The following is a 24199-nucleotide window of genomic DNA, read 5'->3' as shown; positions in this document are numbered from 1 at the left end:
TACTGTAGACCCTAATCGAAACTAACACTGGCTTCATCTCATTACCACCACTATCACTACCACCCCATTCTATTGTCTAAAACAGTTTTAGCAACTGTTTTTCAATTCTTACTTTGTCCATCAACCTTTGTCTTTTTAAATGGCTTTGAGCGCCTTTCCTGCATATCCCTTTTAGTCAGTCCTAGAGGCACTGAGAAGGAAGACAATGCAGTAGGAGTAGCAATACTCTGCTCAGCCAGCAGTAGAAAGGAGTAAGGGTCATACCATTAGTTGAGATACTCAGAAGGAAGGGGAAATTAGAAGCGGTCATGGTTTAGCACTAAGAATAAACAAGAACTAAAAGATAGATTGCCAACTACAATGTTTAAAGCTTCCTGGTCCCTCAATGGAAAAGTTAAATGAAATGTGTGATAGCGCTTTGAATAGCTTAAGTATTCCTCCTGCAACATCCTCATTCATTGAAGCCTACAAAGCCCTTCATAGCCAAGGGTCAGATTTGAAAGACCACTTGTCTCCAGTCATCTTTGCTTATCCACCGATTCTAACCGTATGGGTATGCTCCAGATCCCCTCTAGTATGTCATGACATTTAATGGTACCCAGGAAATATACCTGTTATATCATGGCATTGATTCTATGGAACAGCATAACTCCTGAGATTTGGATGGCCCCAATCCTGCTTCCTTTTTGTAAAGCACTGAAGAGCTGGACCTTCCTCTGAGCATTGAGTGTTTAGAGAACCTGCCTGGATATCATTGTTGTTTTTGAGTTACTCTAAATTAGTGTTAAGTTTTTTATTTCTGCTTATTTTATTATTGTTAGCCTGTCAGCACTGTGTGTCAAGTAGATCACCATCTATGACAGGGTAACATGGAGAGCCTACAGGCTCCACAAACTAGGAGTTGGATTCAGTCTAAATAGTTAGGACATCTAAAAGAGCATCCATCTCATAGTTGCTAAGGACAGCCTGTGTTGTTACTACAAAATAATAAAATTCCACTTTACTAGAAGAAAACACTACTGCAAGCAGCAGAGGCTTATCCTTTTCCATCACCAGTCTTACATCTCATCTGACCATTCCAACATTAGAGGTGGAACTGTTTCCTTCAGTTTTTAATTCTAACAGTTATTCTGGCAATCTGTTGATTCATAAACATTTGTTGACAGCATATTTCCCCAATTTTCATTTCATCCTCACTTCTATAAGAGGATGTTGCCTCAGCAGGAAGCTAAATCCAATTGACACTTTAAACAGGCTGAAAAGACCAGAGAAATTATGAGTTCTAAGATGCTGAATGGACTGTTATAAGCCCTTAACCTAATTTTTGCAGTCTTAAACTTTTGCAGAGCTGGGGAGACAGATTGCTGATAAGAACAGATCCATTGAGGCAGAGCCTGCTACTAAATATGTTGCCTTCTGCTGGGAAAGCCCTGAATAAAGCACTGATTACCCAACCCTAAGATCACTTACATTAGGGTTAACCTTGTCAACTTTAAAGGGACATCTGAAAATTAAAGTCCACACATCTTAAAGTTGTCAAGGTTGAGAAACATTGACCTGCATTTACCTTCTCCAAATTGATTCTCTGGGATTGGTAATTGAACATATTTGGAGGGCAATTAGTGGGAAAGGCTAGCCTATATGAGGTTTTTGTAAAAAAAAAAAAATGCTAATTTCTGGACTAGAATTTCCAGATTGAAGTTCTGGTAAAAGTAGAATAATTGTCACTCATTGTGAGTTCCATAGAAAGTTTTACTTCCTAAACAGAGAAAAAAAGTTTTTTTCAGTATATACAGGTAAACATATCATAGAAATTTCCCTGGTGGTTTTGTAGAATCTAGCCTTTGGTTATTTTCTTTCTAGTGGATTAATTTTTAAATCAACATAAGAAAACCAAGAAATAACAGAATATCCCTTAAATGCACAGAAATATCTTCCCACTCCTTTTTTCCATTACTTCCCAGGCAAAACACCAAAGCAGCATGTTTAGTTGACTTTGTCCAAACAAAAACATCTTCAGTTCTCCTCACAACTTAAAATGTTTTAAGACCCACACACAAGTGAAGCTCTCCAAGCCATCTAAGCCACAACAGCCATCTTTTTTTCTACAGGAGGTATGACTCAAGAAGGCTTCCAAAAATTAGCCTGTTCTGTACAGGGAGTTCAACTCTGTCAGAGATGGAATATCCCCAGAATTAGTGGGGGATCAAGTTTGACCTTAAGCTTGTCCATATCATCCAGCCTCCAGCAGTCTCCAGTTAGGGCTACTGCAGCCAGGGTGACAATTATTTCTGGTGTTGACAATGTTGATATAAATAGATAGTTTAAATTCAAATTCAGATATCTTTATTATAGTCTTTGCCCAGTCTATAATAGATTATTTAAATCCTATTAAGATAAATGTTGTAAAGTTGAATATTACTGATATATGTCTTTAGAAAGATTCCTATGCCAGCAACTTTAAGGTATTTCAAATGTTTCACTTCTCCTATGTCATTACTAAGAACAAATCCTGCCCATAAGGAAAGTCTGTAGAATTATATCTTTTCCAGGAACAATGGGAAGAAATTGTCAATTCAGTTTCTACAAATTCTAAAAAAGAATTTTGTAAGGCCAACTGTGCCCACCTCTAGATAGATCATTGCAGTTTGTCCAGGAGACATGATATAATTCATCAGCCATTGAGGTACATTTGAGAGAAAATACTGATGCTTCTTCATTTTTCTTGAATCATCCTATCAAGAGATATTTGTTGACCAAGTTGGCAGAAATTCTAGCAACTATAATTCCACTATAGCTGAAGGATGCTAGATAGGAGGAAGCTGTTCAAAAATATAAACCTGGATTGTTCCCAAAATCAGATCCCATTAAAAGAGTTTAGCTTACCTAGACAGCATTTTCTGAGAATAAAATATATCTTAAAAGAGATTTCTAAAACAAAAGTACATACAATTGTTAATCAACATATGTGCCTGTAAATTAAATCTAATTATGTTTGTACCATAATGCTTTCCCCCTATTTATCTTTCTTCATTTCTTTGCCCAGCATTTCTCTATGCCATGTTCTATCTTGCATATTTGATTTTTTTTCAGTTAAGTACACAGTGGCCTAATCCAGATTAATCACAAAAGCAGCAAAATTCCACTTTGATATAACTTAAGTCTACAAACAGCAGATAATGAACTTAACCATGCCACGAGATATACCTTTAATAAAATAAATAGTAAAAAAGTACATGTTTGGTTTTAATTCACTTGGATCTCCTATTGATTAATTGATCATGTGCTATCAGGTCAATGTCACCTTTTAGTGACTTCATAGATTGACCTTTTCCAGAATAATATATGTCCTCATCAGAGCCCTTCAAGTTTAGTTTTCCAATAATGCACCCAATGCTAACATCAAACCCGTGCAGTTTGCTGTTGGTTTTCTTCTTCTCTTTCTCTTTAGAATTATAGGCTTCTCAAGAGAGTTAGCTCTTCATAAAAAGTGTCCAAAATATGATAATTTGAGCCTGATTATTGATTCCTCAAATGAGAAACCTGGAATGGCTTATCTTATAATCCATCTGTTTGTTTTCATGATTGTCCATGTTATTCTCAAGAGTCTTTTCCTACATCTGAATATCTTTTCTAAAGCCTGACTGCTGATTCCTATACAGCTGATCTTAAAAACGAGACTCTGAATTATAGAATAGAATAGAATAGAATAGAATAGAATAGAATAGAATAGAATAGAATAGGAGCTGTAAGGGACCTTGGAGGTTTTCTATTCCAGTCCCCTACTCAAGCAGGAGAACCTATACCGTCTCAGACAAATGAATGTCTAGTCAGGTGAATTGTAAATCTCCCCTAGGCGTGAAGCCAACTGGGTAACTTTGGGCTAATCACTCTCTGTCAGCCCTAGAAAGAAGGCAATGGCATTGCGGTCTCCAGCAACAAACAGCAAATTTTATTTGCATTTTCATTACTCTCCTCTTATTATCTAAGACCTCAGGTAGAGGTCTTCCCCAATATTACCACAAATCTTACATTACTTTTATAGCACTTGCATTATTACAATTCAATAATGTTTAATTCAGTTAATTGTTTTTTTTTCATATCAGCCACATTAGCCACGTAAATCCAAAAATTGCAATGTATAAAATGAACAATGACAAAAGTGGACATTACAGATTATAGAATAACCATGTTTAATTGTAATGTAATTGTAGCAGTTGTGGATGGTATAAATTTACAGGATGAAATTATGATTTAGATAATATTAAAGCATAAATTGCTGATTGAGTTGGATAATGTTTCTCAACTTTCACTGACTAATAAAAAAATCAATATTTTAATTTCTTAATAATACTTGATGTTATCAGCTTTATTGATTTACTGATGTGCTATATTTGATATAGTTTTATTATAATTAAAAAGTCTCCATTAATATGAATATATTGTCTCTGTTTATATGTAAATAGAGTCAATCCAAATATGAAACAAGAAAAATAATTTTTAAACAATATGAAAATAGAATAGAGGCTCAGACTGAATAAAGGTATTTTTCAATTGCCTAAATCAGCATTCATAGACACTTTAAAAAGATAACCCATGCTAAATGTTCATATATAAATAGAGTTGGATTTAAACGAAAAGAAGCTGCTATGAAAAAGGGAGCAAAATCTGTTTAACAGCTAAGAAACAGCAATGATGGGAAACATCTGTGGTTGTTTTAGATTTTTTTAAGAAAGAGTTAATTAAAATACACAAACAAATAGGAAATTGGATGTTGAACGAACATAAAAACAAAAGTTAAGGGAGAAATTGGCTAAGCAAAATTTTTAGATCTAGAATCCATATATTAAGAGAGTTGATGAATATGCTGAATATTATAAGTTACATTTTAGAGAGCTACAATAGAAGGAAGAGCCACCAAAATCAGAGTAGATTGTCAATTTAATGTTGAGTGGTGTCCCCTTTATGCTGCAATTGTTATAAGACACATTATACAGTATTTGCTAGGCTTCAATCATTGGAAAGATTTTTTAGTAAGAAAGTAAGATTGCCAGAGGAATACAGAGAAATATCCATTTCATGAGCTTACCAGATACTCAGAGAGCATTTGATTTCACTCTTTTCAAAAAATGCACTTAATCATATTACTTTCTTAATATGTAACTTAAATAATAAAATTGATATTGAATAATAAAACTGTGCCATCACTAACATTATATTGACTTCAGTTTTTCTAGTAAGAAAAGCAAGGTTCAGGCACAAATTTAATTAAAATAAAAGAACAATAATATCCAATATACAATTTCATGAAATATCATCTCCACTTTAAAAGTGGGTTTTTACATTATTTTTATGGTGCTATTCTGTTTCTAGTTATTCTGTTTTGTTCTCCCATTGCCAAGATACCACCTATTCACAGATCAAATACAGAATCGATGCAGAAGTCCTGGCCAGAGAGATACACAGACAAATAATTAAACTGGGAAAAACTACAAAATACATCCATACACAAACATGAAAATGATAGTATCTGAAAGAATAATTTTGAAAATCTATTTTAAGGTCTCTTACTTCCATAATAGTATATTAGTTGTTTCTAAATGAGGTAAAAATGGTTTTAAAAGATAACTGAAGAAAAATTACATTTGTTACAGTAAGATTGAATAAAGACATTGAGATTTTGTAGATATTTCCCAGATAATGTGAACACCCTTTAAATCCAAAGCAGCATAAAGGAATATTTGTTTAATTGCTATTTGTTAGCATTTCAACTAAGCAAAGCATGTAAAACTGATGCATAATTCACATATTCTTACTGATATTTCCTGTTTTTCTTCTGTTGCCTTCATTTGTAAAAGAAGTTTTATAAACTCATCATGTTATTTATTTATTTTTATTTATATACTGTTCCATGTCCCGAGCACCGATTAAAAAGGACAATATCTAATCAAACTTTCATCAATAAAACAATCTGCATAAAATAATGCATAACTGTCTGGGTGCATTTTGGTTGGAGAGGGATACCTTGTGCCAGCAGAATATACAAATACTGGAGATCACAGTGATACCAGTGCACAGTGCATCAATATTGTGCTTCTACGGATCCTTACAGCATGTTTTGATTATTATCTATTCAGAGTGACATATTATAAACTGCAAAGTAGTGCAAAGAGACAGGAATTCATGATTGATATTATTAGGCAGTGTTATGTGAGAATAAATGTTGACATTAATTTCAAAATATGTTCTTTAAAGGAAGATTTGTTTTAATGGAAACTAATATTGCCAAAATAGATTGATGGCCAGAATGCATCCCACCTGGAATGGATAGCTGGGATCTCTGCAGACATTTATAGTATTGATCCCCCAAGCCTTGCCAATCACCAGAAGTTGTTTTTAAGTAGCAAAAAATACATTATTTCCTACTGATTATATTTTCTCTCTCTGCTTTGGTTCATCAGAAAGATCACTTTCTAAAAAAAAAAAAAAAGACAACTGTGAATTTAAGATGGCCCGCATAGTGAAACATAAAAAGGAGACAAAAAAGAAAATGATAAACATAAACAAAACTTCTGTGCAAGGCTCACCAATCCAATATTTCAATTCCATGAATATGTACATATTTACACTGTGTAGGACTATATGTATGTGAATATACAAGTGCAAGAAGTCATTAACTGATAAGCTAGCACTCCCTGAATTCAAAAACTACTAAGTAAATTGCCTGTAAAATTAATCAATTTCCCCATCTGTGCATATCTATCAATCTCTCACACAGAAAGAAATAACTTTTCTACAAAGAAGCACCAAGTGCACGCACACTCTCCTACTTCAACAGAAAACAGAAGGGAAATACATATGCTTCAGATGTGGGCAGAGAAACTGGACAATAATTTCACTACATTTCTTCCAGAAGAATAAAAATTCCACAGTCCTTCCTTAGGGAAAGATTTCATCATCTATATTTGTGTGTTTGTTTGTGGTTTTCTTTTTTTAGCAGGCTGCTTCAAATCTCTGCACCAGTTAAATCTGCTGATTCCAGCCCTTTTGGAATCCCTTCAGAACATTTGAAGTTGTCAAAAGGCCTATGAACGCCTTTTTGACCTGTCTTTGTTCATTATCCTCTCCTGCAGAACTGCTAAGGGGTAAAGTTGAATATGTGGATTATGTAGTGAGGAAAAGCTCACTATCTCTCACAGACACTTGCAGAAGCAGGAGAGAGCTGTTCTCACCCACTCTCCCTATGTCTCTGTTGACATGCCTGAAGGAAGAAATGAATACTGGCTCCTAAAAGTGATGGGTTAATAGAAAACCCTTACACTTTCCAACCCTTGATTGTATAGAATTGTCACCATCACAGCTATCACAAATTTAGGGAGATTGAAGCTTTCATCTTGGATTTAAAATAAAACACATTTTGAGGAAGTAAAGCAAATTCTCCTCCTATTTGAAATATGAAAATGGGTTCTATGATTTTTATGTGTGAACATATGCATACCTGTTATATTTGTCTTCTGTCATCAAAAACCTCATTGTGTTCACTAGTCGACATACCTTAGATCTGCATATTTGTCTTGACAAGTTCACCAACTGAATGAAGGATTGAAGAAGCACTTGAGCTTCTGGACATTATACAAAACCACATAATACTGCAGTCATAGTCTAATTTAGGTATTAGCACAATTCACAACAGCACCACTTTACTAGCCCCCAGGTTCTAGTGAAGTACTCAAAATGTCCAGCAGAGATATTTTTGTGCTTACAACTATCCCCAAACATCTAACAATACAGGCCCTGGTCACATGGAAGCCAAAACAAGTATACCCAGGAAATTGTATCTGCTTTGGATATTTAGATGCATTTTGTCGCCACCTGAGAATAAGATATCACTGAAGTGATATTATCAAGGGAGGCGGTATTTATGTGAAGCACTAAAATATTCTCTGTATTTTTAGTGTCTGAATATGTCTTCTGCAGTATATGAGTAGGGAATTCCCTGAGAACCTTAGAAGTACAGTATGTATTTTGTAAATTATTATAACCTGATTGAAGTTAGCTTTGACTTAAAAAGATGTAATACAGGCACTTCTTGTTATTTGTGATACATGTAGTCCTTGATTTATGACCACAATTGAGCCCAAAATTTCTGTTGCTAAGCAAGACAACTGTTAAGTGAGTTTTGCCCCATTTTATGACCTTTCTTTCCATAGTTATTTAGTGAATCACTGCACTTGTTAAATCAGTAACATGGTTATTAAGTGAATCTGACTTTCCCATTGAGTTTGCTTGTCAGAAGGTCGCAAAAGATTATCATGTAATCATAAGACACTGCAATCATCATAAATAAATGCCAGTTTCCAAGCATCCAAATTTGGATCACGTGATCAGGGAGATGCTGCAACTATCATAAGTGTGAAAAACGATCATAAATCACTTTTTTCAGTGCCTTTGTAACTTTGAATGGTCACTACAGAAATAGTTGTAAGTCGAAAACCACCTGTTGCTATATTCTGTGAAAATGCTATGAATACCAAATTAGTTGTCTCATATGTGCATGAGACAATTCCAATGGTTTGTCACTCCACATGTCCATGAATATGCACAACAGTACCACAAGTACAGATTTGAAGGTTACAAAAACATTTTTGTGAATAAACAAATTCACAAATACATAACCAGTGAATAATGAGCATTGCTGATATAAGTGAACAGTTTCCAAACCCTTGGAAAAAATAAGGTATGACATAAATTAAGAAAATAAACCATAACCTCGATGTGGCTCAAGTCTTTGGCATACTCTGGCATTATAAATACATCAGTTGTAATTCAGTTTACTACTTCTACATGCACAGCTGTATCATTTGATCTCACTGACACTCCTCTTCCTACATAAAAAAAGCTGAGGTGGGGCACCAGGTGCTAACTATCTCTCAACCCAATAACCACAGGATGTGTTAGGCCTACAATGCCTCACAATTCTCAGCCAGTTAAGGAATCCTGGAACTCGAGGTCAAGCAAGTCATCCAAGCCAAACAAAAAACAAACAAAAAAAAACCACCAAAAACCTCAGACAAGATATTTTTTTACTATGTGGTAACATATTCATTCATTTATTTTTTAATTTAGTAACATTTCCAAAAGAATTTCTAAGCTCCTCACTCTTATACTGAAGGAAACAAAATGATTAGACAAGCAGAAGCAATTAGTAAACCCAAATAGTCATTGCTCCTTTTGCTTGCCTCTTGTGGAGAAGTTGGAATACAAATGCTGGAAGGAAGTCTATAACCAGGAAGTTACCAAAATAGTCTTTATCCCATGGGGATAAGATCTCTTCTAAACTTTTCCGCTTTGGGGGATGGTGGGAAGATCAAGGATGATATTCATCCTTTCTTTTTCTGTCCCATTCTTTGAGCACGGTCCCTGTAGAGCAGAATGAGGATCCAGTGCTGTCTAGAGAGAAGGAGCACTTGCTCTCTTGGGCAGTGCAGAAAATGCTGGTCATAAGAGGAACTTGTTTCTCAGAATTATCTCTCTGGGTAAAAGAACTGTAGAGCAGATTAAGGACAATTAAGGACATCCTCCTTGTTGGCTCCTCCAGGGATAGAGGGTTAATAAAAGGAAGCAGCATCAGCATTAGCATCAGCACCTTCAGGAGCAGATGCTGACTCCATCTTGAGGACGTTCTTCTACTGATACCAAGGACTAGGCCAAGTGACAGATGCCTCTATCAAGGCCTATTCCCCTGTACTCTCCCTCTGCAATGCTCTCCTTGCTCAAGCATGTGCTTTCTCTTGGGGCAACAAAGCAGGGATTAGCACACCAGGTATGGAGCAAGAAAACAAATGATAGTCTGTTCATTCATTGTCTCTCATTGGATGACTTGAAGGAGCAAGAGAAGGAGCAATCAAACAGTGGTTGCTTCTTGGAGGAATAGGCTGTGCTTCTACTTGCTCATTAACTGTACATTGCTTCAATGAGTAGTAGGTTTGAGTAGGCGATTTAGCACCAATCAAGGCCACTCCATTCTGATGTAGCAGATGGCAACTGAATCACCTGTGGGGCCCCTCTTCAGCTTTCACTACCTGTGGCACAGCAGACCCCAGGACATTGCATGCTCTTAATTCCAGCCCACAATTTTTTTTCTGGGGGGAGGGAAAGAAAATATAACAATCAAAGTATACAACAACAGCAATAATAATAATAGTATCCTCTTTAGTTTCTTTCTTTCTTGGATTTATTTATCATCTCAGTCCAGTTTGAACTCTAGGCAAGATACATAATCCAGTAATCAGAACACTATAATAAAATTAATGGTAATAATACAATACAGAACCGTGCCACTTCTATCAAAATGAAGAAAACACAAAAGGCAGAATAATAAGCAAAATAGTTTATTTGCTTCTTTATTTGCCCACCCTTGGCCATTGGTTGATGATGCTAATAGGAGCTGAGATCTGTCCAGCTCTTATTGGCCAATTTAAACTGTTGTGAGCAATCCCTTCCCTTTCAATCACTGGGCACTGTCCTTTTAGCCATTTTGGCTTGGATTGCAGCAGAAACAAAATGCCTAGTTTCCAAAGAAAATTTTATCCACATAATGCTGACCTGTTCTTTCCAGACAGATATTGGTCTTATGCAAGGTCCTTATCTACAAAATTACACTTCTGTTCAATGCTGACCTGACTAACAATCATATGTGCCATAGTTGTGAACTTTAGCAACTTGGCAGACAGCTAAATGCACCACTTCAATCCACCTATACTCCCATAGCTCTGTCCTACCATACATTAATGGGTGCAACTGATGGTTGTTTTTCCCACTGGCAGTTAAGGCTTGGTTAGAAGGGCAACATAGCCAGGAGAACCACCCATCATTTCCCTTAATGTGTTTCACACCAAGTCTGTAAGGGCAATACCATGTGCTGACTTCATTACAGAAGTAGTATAGGCTTAATCACAATAATTCCAAGCATCAAGAATGTACAGATTGTACTTAATTCAGTTTCCTGGTTTTTATCCTATAAAGAGTCTTCTCCACAGTTCAGTTACAATACTGTCCTCTTATGTGCAGTCCAGCAGAAAACTAAACGGGCACAGATTTTGCCATCCCCGTTGCCAATCCTGAGACGATCTATTCTGGTTTCATGATGGACGATGATGTCCTCATTCCTCCTGCAGAGGAGACTGCTGTCCCCTCTCTACAGACTTCCATTTCAACACCCCCAGCAGACAGGAAAACTATCTTCCAATCATAACACTGCTGTGATTGATGATGTTTTTGACAGATGATTAGATTTTTCACGGTCAGCCTTTTGTTAGAATTGGTTTCCGCTTCTACCTACCCCCTGGCTAGAGATCAATTGCTCGAGCTGGGAAATATGGTAGGAGAAGGAGGAGAGGAAGTTTTTTACTTGCCAAGCTACCTCTGGCCCAAAGTCCTGGATAAAGTCAAATTTGCAGCTATCGCAGCTAATCAGTGGTGGCAGCAGAACTACACAGTGGAATTGAGCATATGATCTCTCTCTCTCTCTCTCTCTCTCTCTCTCTCTCTCTCTCTCTCTCTCTCTCTCCCTCCCTCCCTCCCTCCCTCCCTCCCTCCCTCCCTGGTATTTCATAGTTCATGGCATAACCCCTCACCAGCTGTTCTTGAACAGGGATTTAACACTAACTCCACAGACTTTGACAAAACTGGGTACTTCTGCTAACTCTGCTAACTAAAGCAGAATAGACCTTGAATAGCCCAGATATCAGAGCTTAATGTGGCTAATAGGTGCTGGCCAGGTCTGGCTGTTTTGCATCACCTGAAGCACCACTAACAAAATGACTGATGAGCGTAGCCTCCTCAGATTATATTAAGAGTAAAACTGCCACGACTTGTCAAATGCTTTAGGGGAAAATCACTAATACAGAGCAATCAAGAGTGACAATCAAGTAAGGAAAGACTTTAATTCCCTACACCAAGGATAGGTCACCTTTTATTTATTTATTTATGAGACTTATATACTGCTTTAAGTGCAAGCACTCTCTAAGCGGTGTACACCAGTAAGCACTGTATATATATTTACATTGCCCCCAACAATCTGGGTCCTCATTTTACCTACCTCGGAAGGATGGAAGGCTGAGTCAACCTTGAGCCGGTGAGATTTGAACCGCTGACCTGCTGAACACAGTCAGCTAAAGTGGCCTGCAGTACTGCACTCTAACTGCTGCGCCACCTCGGCTCTTTAGTGGCTTGCATGGCTCATTGAACAGTTTTTAAGAAACTGAGCACTAGACAAAGCAAAGCAATTATGCACAAATGGGGAAGGCCATGGGACATATGTAGATGGGGTTAGGGTTTTTTTCCCCTGAATTTTAGGGGGAAGTACTTATGTTTCACTTTGTATTAGAAACTTATTTCAATCTTATAGGGTTTGTCATCATTTTTGCACATTTTCCACTTTGAAAACATGGGAAATGACTATCCAAACTATTAATTAGAATTGCTGTGTTTCACTGAAATAATGTACCCTTCCCAACCCTTTAAGTGTCTAATGTTCTCAAGTGTTGGCTACATCTTCTGGAAACTAGAAGAAGTATAGTCAGTCATAACAAAACTGGAGAGCATCAGGTTGGGAAAGACTAAAGTAAAATATAATTTAGGAATTAGGAAACTGAAAGCAAACATTTCAATAAATATGAGAGATGCATGTGCTATTGCTACACACCCATACCTGCACTTAATGTCCTTCATTGTCTAAATGTGTTTGTTGTAAACAGACTTAGGCATTCTGAAGTACAGGGAAGTACAGAAATGTTTTAGGCATACAAAGAAGCTGGCATAACTTGGCATTTTAATTTGCATATTGAAAACCTACCAATATGTATTTCTTTGCAGTGCTACTGCATTGTCCAGTTCATGTTTACCCAAAATCAAGAAAGCTACATGAGAATTGAGAGATACAGATGACAAATGTGTTTTGCAAAACAAAATTTGAACCTGCATTTCTGCATATTCCAAGGAGACTGGAATTGTTCTAGTTCATCCAAACTTTTTGGGATAGCTGAATTACTACCCAACTCTTCACCATTTATCATTTCTAGTGCTATAATTTGTGTTTCAAAATATGTGACAAAGCACCAGTCAGCATTACATTTTTTTTTCAAAAAAAGTATAAGCCTGCAATTACCTTTAATTTGGCACATGCTTTATGAATATGAAACTATGGATATACCTTATGAAGTTAAATGTATACAGTCAGCCAACAAAACTCTGAAGTTTAATGTTTACTATATAATTTCTGCTTTGAATAGAACTACATATATAATCTTCTATGTTTCTTCTTCTTCTTTGCCCCACTGGGCAGAAGCAAATTAAGCAATAGTTTGAATGTCCGTCATTACCAAGAAACAAATAAGTAAATACTGTGCATATTTTCCACGGGACAGGGTGAGGGGTGGGGGTGGAATGTTGCTTGGGAAAGACTTGAAGAGGATCCAGAATTATATTTATGAAGCTCCGGGGCAATGTTCCCAAGATAGATCATAGGAAGCTATCTTAAGTTGAGCTATTGCTCACTCTAGCCAGAAGTTCTACATTTTGATTGGTAGTGGCCCTCCTGGATCTTGAAGGACGACATCAGGAATTGAAACTGGGGATATAATGAATTAGACCTAAACTTATGAAATGATTAGCATTTTAGAAATACCGAGCCAAGTCTCCTTCAGCATACAGAAAGTTGGATTAAAAACCACAGATTCAAGAGGCCCTTCTAGCCAGCGCAAAAGCACATCATTCAGGCTTTGGGTCACCTTCTAGTAGAAGTGTCACCTGCCTTGACAATGCAGTAAAGTGAGTTACAAACCTAAGAAATAACCAAAGATCCCATTTCTGGTATGTTAAGTTTTATTCTAGAAATTCATTTCTCGTGCTAGAATTTTAAATGAGATAGCTCAATATAGAATCAGAAATGTTTTATATTTAAATGTTGATACAATGGAAAAGCTTTTGCATTGTACTGCTCAAGTAACTACAATAACTCCATACATTTGGAAAGTAGACATGGGATTTTCTTGCCCAAAATACATATTTATCAGGCATACTTTTCTCCAATCTATTCAGAATTATATACTTTGAAGTCAGTTGTTTTTTTCCCCATGGAGTGATAAACATACCTATTTTTCATATTAATATATAGGTGAAACAAACATTGCAATTCTATATATGTCTCCTTTTTCAAAGTATGAAATGAACCTATTACAGCTAAAAGTAATAGTGGCTGGAATGCCCAAAAGATAACAATCCATTTCTATATATGCTGGGAGATTGCTTCTTATATACAAATCCCACTTCAGGAAATCAGAAATTTGTGTTTTTTTTAAAATGGTGAAATAAAAAAAGCCCCTATATTGCCAATAAAGAAAAAAAGATAAACCATGTGTATACAGAGAGTGGGGGGGGGAGCCTAAGTTTATTATAGTGACTCTCTCTCAACCCTAGGAAAAAAACAACAGCAACCCACTTCCAAAAATGCTGCCGAGAAATCTGCACGAGAAAAGAAGCAAATTAGAAATTAAGGTAGCATATCCAAAACTAATGAGGAATGCTGGAATTGATAATCAATTAATTAATTATAAGTGCTATTTTATTCTTCTGTAATATTCTATGGACACATACATTGAAGAAAATATTCCCCTAAGAGCTCTAGGGCAAAAACATTTATCCATTATTTAACATTTCAACAGACAGCTTACTGGGTCTATTTACAAGATCACTCAAACCCCGTATTTATTGCAATAACTATGAGGTCTGATCCAAAGAAACTTTACTGACATACAGAAAACTTATTGGCACAATTCAGCTTATTTGCTGGGGGTTAGTTTCTCTGCAATTTTGAGTGAAGTACTGACACAACATTTTGAGTCCTTGTGCTACTGCCAGTTTTTCTTCTCAAGGTTTCAGTTGGAGAAAGAGGAAAACTTAACGCACTAACAGCTCATATCATAAACTTCTACAGATCAGGCGACCTGTAAATAAATATATTTGCTTATGTCATTCTCAATCAGAGAAAAGACCATTTCAAGCTTAGCAAACTGTCTTTTTTCCAGAATTATTCTCAAGCGTAGAATGTGCTCCTCTTTTGCACATTGATTTTATGATTATGTATAGTATTCACTTATTATTTCCACCCATGCTGTAGACATTCACACACAGAGGAAATATATAAATACTACTACCTACCTGAGTGCCTTGGAATGAACTGTGCTTGACTTTGTAATCATTGATGAGCATTAAGTAAATGTTGAGCAAGGTTTCATTTCCAGCATTTTTGTTGTTGCTTTTTTTCTTTCCTTAATTTCACCAATGCAACAGCTGTACTCAAGACCAACTCCTTCAATACACTGCAGGACAACCAAGAACTCAAATGCCTGTCTTTATGAAACAATATCTTGCCAGCTTTGGAGCACAAGATCACACACATCTATGCTCCGTGTTTTCTTTCTCTGGGAAAAGCGAGAGCTCTCAGTTTAAGTTCCTCCTCCTTCCTGACATAACAAATTTCAGAAGCTTGTTAGTCACTGCCTATTCCAGCGCTCACACTAGTAAGCATTTGTTCCAAACTAATGTATTCTCGTCAGCAGAGAGGATTATCTATTAACTGACAACAAAGACCTAATTATCATAGGATGCATTTGAATCACACTTTCCTACTGTCTCCATTTGCTAGATACCTGCTCTTGATCTAAATAAAACCCTCTCTGTCCTTTGATTTGCAGTGGAGAAAGAAACTGAAAGGGAGCTTAGATTTCGATATTGTTGTGTGTACATAGATTGTAGTGGAATTCTTCTAGTCTGAGTTCCCTTGGGAGTTTATATTTTGGAAAAGGGATTGGAATAATCTCAGATGAGATGCATCTGACAATGCCAGGAGGGCAAAACACAGAGGATAAGACCTGTGCTGTCTTCTTCTCCAAACTGATCACTGATAGTTACGAAGTGTGTTTGATCTATACCTATTACATGCCATAAAAACAACTAGCTATTCCCCCAGTAAACTGGACATTCTTCTTTTAATAGAAATATTTTTCTCTTTCTTTTTATATGGAAGATTAGTCCTTTTATATCAACAGTTTTGCAGAGGTTCTTCTGGATTAATGTACTACAGCAACCCTATTTGGAAAACTGGCAAGGTTAGTGCTATTACTATTGCGTTTGCTATTCTGATGGTTCATGTGGGAAAAAAGAGTTTGTTAGAGTCATTTTATTGCATCATAATATGATAACGCAAACATATTCTTTTATATTCTATCCTTCTGTAATAAATAGCATATGCAACATGTTGTAAAAAAGAAGAAAATTCCTTATTATAGTTGCATGTAGAGTAAGTAGAGAAAAAAGTAGAATTATGTGTAATGGAAGGATGGAACACTAAAAGAGTAATAGTTAGGTAACAATTAAGGAGTCATAAATGTACCAGAGATATTTCCCTGGACTCAATGATATGGCAGTGCCTGTTATATGATTTTTTTTTTTTGTCCACTGTGCTTCCATGATACAAATTAAATTGCAATGGCTAAGTTCTTTAAAATGGCTAAGATCCATTTTAAGATCCTATAATGCTATAAATCCAAAGGATAAATTAGAAAGCAAAATAAAAATGATAAATAAGTAAATGTATAATATAGTCCAATGAAGTTTCAACTATTCTTCCTAATGACTCCCTTTCTTACTTGGACCTGTCATATTTTAATGGAATGAAAAGGTATAAAGTGGGCTATGCATCTCCAAAAAGCTGAATGAAGGGGTTTTTTATGCACCTACATATAAAATTGTTACGAGTATCCCCTGCAAGGAACAAAGCTAACAATTCCAAGCAGGACTTAGTTTATCCATTCAACCTGATTTATTCTTCTTCTTTTTTTTTTTACTTACAGGAAATTTCATTCATGTTTGTTGAATCCAGTGGACTATCCTGCTTTTTGCTTTTTAAATTTTGGGCAGAAGCAAGCACAAGGAATATTGATAAGCAGGTTCATCCTAGAAGAGAAATACAAGAAGAAGAAAATGGGAAACCTTCAAAAGTAGGAGCTGCCATCTGTAGGCAGATCCTGGACAATCCATAATACCATTTCATTATTCTGCTATCCATGTAGTCTTCATATATAAACCTACTGGGTTTATCAAGGAATTGGTACTACCTTTGTATTTATTTATGTAATTTCTAATCTTAGCAAATGTTATAATTGATCATTGCAGAGTTAATTGGGTTTATTTACACTCTGTTTTGGTATTATCCTTTGCTAGTTTATAAGCTGTATCAAAAAAGCACACTTTGTATATGTTTTACATAAAACTCAGGCCAGCTATGTTTACAATATTCATATGGGAATATGCCCAACCAATTCAAATCATTAAGAGAAAATTAAGGAAGACTTAATCCTTCCTCTAAGTCAGTGGTTCTCAACCTGTGGGTCGGGACCCCATTTGGGGTCAAACGACCATTTCACGGGGGTCAGCAAACAACACAGTCCGCCATTTTTTTCCCCTTTTCCTTAGCTGTGCTACTCCCTTTTATTCTATTGGCTTTTGAAAGCCAATAGAATAGACTCTCTTGAATAGAGTCTAATTCTATTGGCTTTCAAAAGCCAATAGGAATTGTCCAGGCTGTCTCTGCCCTGCGAGCCTGCCAAAAGTCCCATTCTGCAAATGGTGCTGCACCAGTTGAGTAGTCCTTGCCTTACGACTGGTTGAGTAGTCCTTGACTTACGGCCGGTTGGGGGGGTCACGGCATTAAAAAGGTTGAGAACCACTGCTCTAAGTCAACTCTAAACTGACGACTTCCAAATTTAGTGGACCTCTTCTCTCCACTTTCTAATGCAGAGTAAGGTCTTCTGCTGTGACTCTACCCAGGTTCTCACAAATCTTATTTAATCTGATACAGTTTTATCACACTGGATTTCAGCTAACAGCCATGCAGCATGGAGCCCTATGGCCCTACTGTATGTATTAGAAACCACTTACCAATTTTCAAAATGGCCAAGGTATGTGTTCTCTTATTTAATTAAACATTTAAACTGTTTTTCTGTCTTACTGAGATAACTGAGCTGTCTAGTGACCCCCTGAAAATAAAAAACCCATCAAAAATCTGAAGAAAGAAAGCAAAACGTACATACAGAATCCATCATAAAACAAAATACACAAGCAGCAGCAACACCCAATGTCAGCCATTAATAAATAATTCAAAACAGTTGATGTCCATAGTCATTTTGTCCACTAAAATGGTGAGACACATAGCAAAGCATCAGCCAATTATCTTCTTTTAGTTCCTTTCTAATATGTGCAACCAAAGCTTAGTGTATTAACTTCCCCATAAAATGGTTGTAGATACAACAGGTTCATCATCCATTCTTCCTCAAACACACTGTTCACCTGGATAATAGGTGAGGCAGCTGTTCTCAAAAAGAGGAGTCATTCAAATTATTGAAATGATTTTCCATTTGGAAATTCTCTCTTGGATATATTTCCGCAAGTGATGAAGGCAAAGCATTTCCAATGGTGTATACAGGCTACCTGACTCAAGAGGTCTTGTAAACTCTTATGACCAATAGCTTCAGCCTCCTTTCTATGAATTTTCAAATTACTGATTTCATCGTTAGCCATTATTTTACTGAGTATGATATATCTGCTCTGTTTAAATATGAGCCAACAGTCTGCAGCGGCAGCCAAAAAAGCCAATGCAATCCTAAATTGCATTAACAGAGGGATTCAATTAAGATTGCAGGAGGTATTAATGCCATTCTATAAAGCCTTAGAAAACCACACCTAGAATACTGCAACCAATTTTGATCTCTACACTGTAAAAAAGATGTTGAGACTCTAGAAAAAGTGCAGAGTAGAGCAACAAAGATGATTAGGGGACTGGAGGCTAAAACATATGAAGAACGGTTACAGGAACTGGGCATGGCTAGTCTAGTGAAGAGAAGGACCAGGGGAGATATGATAGCAGTGTTCCAATATCTGAGGGGTTGTCACAGAGAGGAGAGGATCAATCTATTTTCCAAAGCACCTGAAGGCCAGACAAGGAATAATGGATGGAAACTGATCAAGGGGAGATTCAACCTAGAAATAAGGAGAAATTTTCTGACAATGAGAACAATTAACCAATGGAACAGTTTGCTTTCAGATGTTATGGGAGCTTCATCACTGGAAGCTTTCAAGAAGAGATTGGACTACCAACTGTCAGAAATGGTGTAAGATCTCCTGCTTGGGTGAGGGGTTGGAACAGATGACCTACAAGGTCCCTTCCAACTCTGTTATTCTGATTCTGATTCTGGTTTCTTCCTACCAGTAAAAGACCAGGATTCCTAATCTGAGTTTTATCATTGGGATTGAAGGGACCTCCTATGCTTCTGTCCTCAAAGGTCCTGGAGGTCATCATTCTAAGCAGAAAGCTGCATAAGTCTTAGACCATCACCCTACAACTTTCTACACTGAATCTAGATTGCATAGATGTCCAAATGAAGCATAAGCTTATGTATAAGCATAAGAACTACCAACATGTGGAGGAGTTTGTTTCCTTTTCAACTCTTCAAAACAGGAAGTTTCTTCCTGTCTAGACTGGGCAATGCTTCAAGACAAGATTTCTAAACAATTTGAACAATATATATATGTATGAATACACATTCACGCTAGTTTGAAATGCATTAATTTGCCATAATCAATTACAAGAAGTAAGATTATTAAGCCTACTAAATCATGTTGTGTCACAAAATCAATATTAATGCAGAATCTGTAAAATAAGAAAGGGTGTTGCTTAAAATACAGAAAATAAACGCCACTGTACAGACATGAGGACAAAGCATCAGAAAGAAAAATCATAATCATCTCCTACTGTGCACACTTTTTTCATTCATCTGACCTAATACCATGCAGCTTTTTAAAGCTCAGCTCTGTTTGCCACTGATAAATCAACAATCCCATTAGCAGCAATTTAGTGGCGCTCAGAAATTGTAAAAATAATAAAAAAATAATAGGGGCCTAATAAGAAGAAATTAGACTCTCAGATAAAGCTCATTCCAAAAGAAAGAGCTATCTACCTTTTGCCTCTTTGGCTTAGCATTCATCATTGTTGGGGTTAGCATCAGCCTGAAGGCTCCTGTCCTCTCTCAAGCCATCCCCTATCCTTCTTCAGTCTTTCCCCAGCTACAGGAACCTTGTTGCCTTCAGAATGGAGATAGGGTCATGGCTATGGACCCAGCTTTACAGAGGCCTTCTCCTAGGACCTTCTCAGATCTTCATCAAACCTCTAGAAGGCTTGAAAGCTTATTTAAAAAAATCTCCCAAGAGGAAACTTCTGAATATCTGCCTATGGTCCTCCCTCCTACAGCAAAGAATTTATGACAGTAAAATAGCAAGGAGAATGAAGTGTGCAGCTGTGTTCACAAATCAACATGATCACAGTTTGCCCAGCTTGGTATGTATGTGGTGTTTGCTTAATATGTATATTAAATAAATAAAAACCAAATATAATATATTAATAATATTGCATCTTTGTATATATGTAATATTAATACATTGTATCAATACTGTGGTGATAAATAAATGCTCACTTTTTCATAAATACAAGATACGTATTAGTGTTTATTTAGTAAATAGGTGCCAGTAGAAATCTACAGTATATTTGAATATATAATATATTATAATTATATTTTTCAATTATAAACATAATAAATATCTAGAGGGAGTGCATCGGGGGCATTCTTAGGTGGCAGCATCAATGGTCTTTGCATATGTCAGCCTTCCCAGTTATACCAGAGAGGAAACAGATTAAAGGAGTTACTTCTATTTTATTGTAAAGCTATATGAACAGAATCTTTTAAATCTCAAAATAGAAATCTCCCACCATTTACTTTAGAATCTGAAAAGTTAGGGAGAATCCTTTCTGAACTTTTTTCTTCACCAGCTGTAGAGCTGCAGGCTGCATCCTCTCCTATCTGGTCATTCCCAGACAGCATCTCTTTGACCCATTTCTTTGACCCATTTCTCAAGATTTTCTCGCATGCTGTAACAGGTCATGAGGAACAGCTCCACTCCTAGTCTATGTTATCCCTCATCTTGTTCTCTTTCAAGGCATGCAGTAAAGGGAAGCTCTAGAAATTTAGGCCTTTCAAGTTCCTACATAGTTGATATATTGCAGAATAAGACAAATCCCAAAGTCTATTTAACAGCATTGAGCCCATCTCCCGATAATCAAGAAGATGGTTGAGCAAAATCTTGGAGTTGGCTATGTTAGGATAAAAGAAGAAACAAAAGATAGATACCATTGTGCTGGAGTATTTGATTAAGACCTATTGATAATCTTATTTCCAGGATGACCGGCATAGGTACCTTTTATAAATGAACTTTTTTTTAGTTTCCTTAACCTCTTTTTTTTCTGATATCCATCTCTGTATTTTTAAAATATGTCTTAAGTTGGTCTAGTAACTGTCTCAGTTGATTGGGTTTATTTCCTCTGCACGATCAGTCTCTGTACCTGAATAAAACCATCCTATGGAATAGTTGCTTGTTTTTCAGAATTGAAATTGGACCCTACTAAGCTCTTGAATACTTGCTCTGCTGACCCCTTGGCTTGAATTCAAGCTGAGCCCAATTCTGAACCTAATTCATATATTCATTTTTTTTAAGTGAGAAATAAATTTCAGAAAAAAGAATTCAGTATTCCTCTATGAATGTCCCTATGCATTTCGTCCTTCTTGATCTAAATTCTCAGATGATTTTGGATTATATCTTTTTTGTTTGTCCCTATTTTGTTGGACCCCAATCCACCTCACTCTTAGAAATTTACCACACTAGTGAGGTTGTACTATTTGCAAGGCAACCACCAAAGTAAGTCTTCATAAAGATAAAATAATGTGAATTCCAGCAAAACAAGCAGCTGCTGAAATAAAATGAACAGTGCAGCCTGGCAGGAATGCAAGGCTGTAAAAAGCTTCAGTACATTTTAAAGATGAAAAGTCTAAAAAGCTTAGGTGACTAAACATGGCTTCCCCTGGCTTCCCTGTCTCTGCAAATAGAGATAGCATTCCATTATGGGCTGTTGGTCCAGGTAAGACCTGGGCTAATGTAAAGTAGTCTTAGCTAGGAAAGAGTTTTGTTCCAATACTGGCACAAAATAGTAAACTCCTTTGGTTTGTTATTTGTATTTCCATTTGATTTTTTTATTTTTTATTTTTTAATTAATTGTAATTATGAAGATATAAGCTGGTTTCTTTTTTATATATACAATGTAATATCTTTTCCATATCATTCTTATAGGCTGTCATTTTTAAATCCATTTCAGCTCAGTCTCCGTCTTCTCTAGTGAAACTTGTTCCTCTTCCATAAACATCTTTTAAACACAGACTGTCTATATAGTCAGACACTCTTAAAAGTAACTAAATATTATGAACTATATAATGAGCCCAATGTTCACAAATAACCTTCAATATGCCCATTGTTAAAACATTTTGCTTCATTCTTTATTAGTAAATCAAAAGTAAATGATCTTCTCCTTTAATTTTAATTTTTAGTTTCTTCTAGTTCCCTCTAGTGTCCAATCTTCAAAATTCCTTCCTATGATGTTTTGCTAAAATAATTGAATTATTTCTAAAATAATTAAAAATAAAAGCACTTTGATGGGAAGAATTGTTATAATTAATTCCAAAACATTATTTCAAATCCCTTTGGACCCTTAGTCAGTTTTCTAATTTTCGAAAATCAAAATTCTAATTACCCTTTTGTTATTATTTTTTTTAAAAATCCTTAAAATTGTATTTAAAACTTCTTTCACTAAGCATTAAAAGAAACTCACCTGTGTTTTCAGACTTGTTGATCCGAAGGTGCCTAATAGCTGAAAAGCAATCAACAACCAATGTCTGAAAGTGATTAGAAAAGGAAGGATACTATGCAAATCCAGGGTCCTTCTGAAGGTACCAACTGTGGTTTGAGCAAGATGGCTATTCTCTCATCTCTCAGTCCCTTATTTCCCACGGCCTGGGAAATTACAAAGAGCTCAACTACTTGCCAGGTCTTCATTAACTATAACTGTCAGCTCGGCTTTTGTTGAGGCATCTTCAGTTCATTTCCTCTTCATAGCTACACAAAAACTTGTATAAACAGGCAGATAAGAATTATAAGCTGTTGTCTAGAAAAGCTAAGGCTCAAAACAATTTGAGGTTAGTTAAAAAAAACAATAAAAGAATCACTATAGCAGCTGTTTGATGAAAATAGTAAAATTTTAGCTGATAACAAAGGAAAAAAGGGTTATGTAACTCCTGTTTTGATATAATCTTCTTCAACAAGAAAATGTATATTCCTTAGATGAAAGAGAGGAATTGAAAGCCAGGAAAACCCTCCAGGATGAAGGGATAGAATTAGAATGGTGGGCATACCTGCAATTGCAGGCGAGATATTGGAAAGAAAAAAAGAGTTAGGCATTAAATTAGAACCAATAGAATTGGATAAAATAATATTGGGGTGGAGGATAAAATGATTAAAAAATTATACCACTACTCGTTAGATCAGGCAATGTACGAGGAACAAGTAAAAGTGACTGTGTTGAATTGGAGCAAGATGGCATCTCCCACCCACAAGATTGGCTAAAATGTGTACCAATATCTCCCCTAAATGTTGGAAATGTAATTTGACAAGTGGAACTTACTATCATATGTGGTGGGAATGCACGCGAGCTTGTGATTTTTGGAACAGGATTAAAGTATGGTTGGAAGAAATATTAGAGCAAGTGGTAGAACCAAAACCAGAACTCTTTCTATTAGGTTTAACTACGCAAAAGCATGACAAAGGCGTACTTTATTTAATGCTACACATTTTAACAGCTTCCAGACTGGTTTTTGCTCAAAATTGGAGGAATAAGGGAACTCCAACGGAAGAAGAGATCCTGCATAAAATTTTATCATGTGCTGAGATGGACAGGCTTACAATGATTATGAAAACAGAACAGAACAAGACAGAACACGAATACTTCGAAATCTGGGGCAAATTTTACCATTGGTATGAATTAAGGAGAACTGCTCGGACTTCAAGTTAATGGTAGAATTAAAAGATATATATAACTGTACATATAATTGTATATATAATTGTATTGTATAGAAGATGAGGTTTATATAGAGGTTAAGAACGACGTATTAAGCTTTTGTACCATGATAGGAACTGATAGGAAAAT

General features: G+C 36.1%; 1 protein-coding gene and 1 long non-coding RNA gene across 4 annotated transcripts in view; one reads left to right on the top strand and one right to left on the bottom strand.

Annotated features, from left to right (window-relative positions):
- ESR2 (estrogen receptor 2) overlaps positions 1 to 22896 on the bottom strand; it is a 73662-nt gene extending 50766 nt beyond the window's left edge. For 2 of the 3 annotated variants that reach the window (XM_039319526.1, XM_039319528.1), the window contains exon 1: positions 15220 to 15470. The gene's annotated coding sequence lies outside the window, so the exon portion shown is untranslated. Of the gene's footprint in view, positions 1 to 15219; positions 15471 to 16911; positions 17017 to 22828 lie in introns of those variants that run through there. The other variant, XM_039319527.1, reaches the window with a different exon arrangement.
- Positions 13502 to 17045, top strand: LOC120297191. The gene is made up of 3 exons (XR_005553718.1): positions 13502 to 13872; positions 16088 to 16169; positions 16914 to 17045. It is a non-coding gene; the product is annotated as an uncharacterized LOC120297191 (long non-coding RNA).
- Positions 22897 to 24199: the final 1303 nt, after the last annotated feature.

This window comes from Crotalus tigris, unplaced genomic scaffold (assembly GCF_016545835.1).
Source record: "Crotalus tigris isolate CLP2741 ecotype Arizona unplaced genomic scaffold, ASM1654583v1 scf7180000023598.3388751, whole genome shotgun sequence".
NCBI classification, from domain to species: domain Eukaryota; kingdom Metazoa; phylum Chordata; class Lepidosauria; order Squamata; family Viperidae; genus Crotalus; species Crotalus tigris.
This window is presented reverse-complemented; position numbering and strand designations above follow the sequence as displayed.